This window comes from Zea mays, chromosome 8 (genome assembly GCF_902167145.1).
Source record: "Zea mays cultivar B73 chromosome 8, Zm-B73-REFERENCE-NAM-5.0, whole genome shotgun sequence".
NCBI classification, from domain to species: domain Eukaryota; kingdom Viridiplantae; phylum Streptophyta; class Magnoliopsida; order Poales; family Poaceae; genus Zea; species Zea mays.
In genome coordinates this window covers 153,541,061-153,544,335 of record NC_050103.1, presented here as the reverse complement: position 1 = coordinate 153,544,335, position 3,275 = coordinate 153,541,061, and the positions used below count along the sequence as shown (strand labels likewise).

Genomic DNA, 3,275 nt, shown 5'->3' with positions numbered 1-3,275 from the left:
CCTGCATATAATGGTCAGAGGCTATGGCATTTATCTTATAGTACAGGAAATAGACACCGAAGCAGCTCCTATGTTCCATTGAAGAAAGAAGGCAGTTCAATTTTGAATGATAAGAAAAATACCAAGGTATATCGTGTAACTCATCCTTGAATTCCAGATTGCCTTTATTTGTCATGAATATTATTTTCCTTGTTTTCATGTTTGAGCCAGATTCAGCTTGGGATAAAAAGGATTTGGTCTTAGCCACCTGAGATTGTGTAAACTATTATGGTGGTGTGGACTGTGGATATTAACTGGTAATTTAAATTGTATGAACTATTTAATAATTAGAAAGCTATATCTATCTACCGAGAGCAAATTAAATTGTTAGCTGATATGGGAATTCCAGCCAAAGAAACTAGGTAGTGACTTAATGTAGTACCACATTGTCCAAATGGTCTTGCATACTGTTTTTGTTATCGCTAAGTTGTATGTGATTTCTTGTTATATTTCCAGGTGTTGGACATGTCATCACATGTGGAGATCTATACGCTGTAGCTTCTTCACATTCATTCTGAAGACTAGCCGTCTATGATATGGACTATGGAGATGGATGTTGTTGATCTGTGTTTACATCCTAATGATTGCTGACTGTGTGTGTTGCAGATTGTTTTTGAGAACACATTGATGCAGCACCATGTTGCTCTTCCACCAGGTTCTATGAGGAAAATAAGTTACATTGCACCAGCTGGTCAGTACAACCTTCAGGTTAGTTTATGTTATGCCTTATAGGAAGCCTTATTGATGTGGTGTCTTCTACCTCTGAGCTTTCGGCTGCTTCCATTTAGTGCCTTTCGGCTGCTTCCTTTACTGTTTTAGTGGCAAGTTCAAGTGATTGCTTTCTTTCACAGCAAATGGGAAAGATGAAGCCTAGTGGTAGTTTTGCCATTCTCTGTAATGGCAACAATCCGAATCTCTCAGTTTTGATTAGTGCTCACGAAATATGATGGCTTTACAGTTTTACTCAATGATGCCACCCTTGGGAATCTCAACTCTTGTTTTGGTCAGTTGGCAACAGTGCTCTTCGTAACTTCCGGTTCGAACTTCATTATAGTTGTTTTTCAGGGTAACAGGTGCATTTGGAATTCATAGAGGGACTTGAGGGTATTAATTGGTCACTTTCCATTTTATAACGAGTCATTTATTTACAATCATATGTTCTGTGGGATTTGCATTTTTTTCATGATTTATCTTTTCTTATAGGTTTTAAATAGAAGCCTACAAAATCCGAACTGTAAGCTAGACTATTCTGTTTAGGCATCACAATCAGGATACATAAGCAGAATATCTTAAATAATTGCATGCCTGATTTTCATGGCTGGGAACTTATGTATTATGACTCTGAATCAGGCAAACGAAGGATGTAGTAAAAGCTGTGAAGAAGCAGTTGCAGCATAAGGATCCAAAAGTTAAATTCTTTACTTTGACGGTGCGGACTATAATCAGTCTCATGATCAATGATGTTTCTGTAATATTTCGTGTGGGATTACAAGTATTTTATGTACATGAAATATTTTTAACTGTTCATACCTCCTGTTGAATTTCTGCAGTTATTGGAGACAATGATGAAGAACTGTGGTGAATATGTTCATTTTGAAGTTGTTGATCAGCATGTTTTATAAGAGATTGTTCAAATTGTCCAGAAGAGGGTATTTTGCATCATCCCTGTAGGGCGCCCGTAAGGGCGCCGCCTGTTCTAGTATAGATGAAGGGGTACGACCGATTGAATCCCCCACAATCGATCCAATCAATTCTACTTATCAAATTTACCTTGTTTGCATTGTTCTTTCTATTTTCTAGGAGTAGGAGTAATCTAGCCTTAGTTTAGATCTAGTTTAAGGCCTGTTTGGTTCGATGCCTAACTTGCCACACTTTGCCTAACTTTTCTGCCTAAGGTTAGTTCTTCAATTTGAACGACTAACCTTAGGCAAAGTATGGCACATTTAGCCACGAACCATACAGCCCCTTACTCTTCGACAACCATTACTCTTCGACTCTACACCAATTAGAGACGCTTCAGGTGGCCTGACAACCCTGGAGCAACCCCTGGAACTCTCCTCTTTGACGAGATCTATCCGGAGGCAAGTTTTAGGGTTCTTCACGGAGAAAAAGACTATGCACCATCGCGGATAGTCTGATCTCAGACACGGACCGTCCGAAAGCGTGCATAGGAGAAGCCGATCATGTGCTGAGGTCACGAACTGTCAAGCCCAGGACCGTGGATCGTCCGTGCTCCTGTGGAAAGCACCGTCAACGGGTTCATATTTTAGTGGTTGGCGTCCAGATCGAGGCTAAGAGAACCCAGTATATCAGACGACGCTGGCTTGTGTATAATCATTTCTTTCTCCCACGAAGCTGCTCGATCGAACGTGGCAGTACGTGTACGGTATTTTATTTATTTGCAACGGATATGGACAATGTCAACGAACAAAAAAATTCGTGGACATGGTTAGCGGAGCAATAAGGATAAGGTTTGCGATTATGCATGCCTTGTCGCACTATCATATACTACCACGTGAGTCATCGCCGAGGACGGTGCGACATGCAAAAGAGCTTGGACTTGTTTGGATCTATGTGCTAAGGCTAAAGGTCAGCATGTCTTAAGAGTCTAAACTAAAGTTTAACACTTCACTTTTAACATATTTTAGCATTTATATTTAGATATTTAACTGTTAAAAATTAGCTAAAAAAGTAGTGCTAAACTTTAACATCGTGAATCCAAACCGACCCTTACACAACACTTGGAGTTCGATGGTAGCCCAGTCCGAATTTTTTGCATTTTGATCCTTTATCGGAAAAAAATTCACGTTTGGACCCTAGAAAATTTTAATGTCATTTTTGGACCCTTTACTCGGCGCCGTAGCCTGTGGCGCCGAGGTAACACAGCTCGGCGCCATAGGCTATGACGCCGAGGTACGTGCTGCGTTGGCACAAACGGACGTCGTGGCGCCGACGTGGTACCGAGCTCGGCGCCATAGATCATGGCGCCGAGCTCCATTCTGTACAGAAAACTTGTCTAGCTCAGTTGGTAAAATATAATACTCTTAACCTTGTGGTCGTGGGTTCGAGCTCCACAGTGGGCGTTTTTTAATATTTTTTGTCTTTATCACTTATTTGTTTTTTTGTTGTCCATATTTTTCGCTTATGTCTCTGATTTGTCTGTCCTGATTTATTTCTCATCTAGTTTTATTTTTGTGACTGATTTGTTTATTCGTTCAAATTTTTTATCCGGCGAG

The 3,275-nt window shown here is 40.3% G+C and overlaps 1 long non-coding RNA gene across 1 annotated transcript; it reads left to right on the top strand.

The window, feature by feature from the left end:
• The first annotated feature begins 495 nt into the window (after positions 1–495).
• LOC103636158 (uncharacterized) lies at positions 496–1,670 on the top strand. The gene is made up of 2 exons (XR_557822.2): positions 496–1,468; positions 1,590–1,670. It is a non-coding gene; the product is annotated as an uncharacterized lncRNA (long non-coding RNA).
• Positions 1,671–3,275: the final 1,605 nt, after the last annotated feature.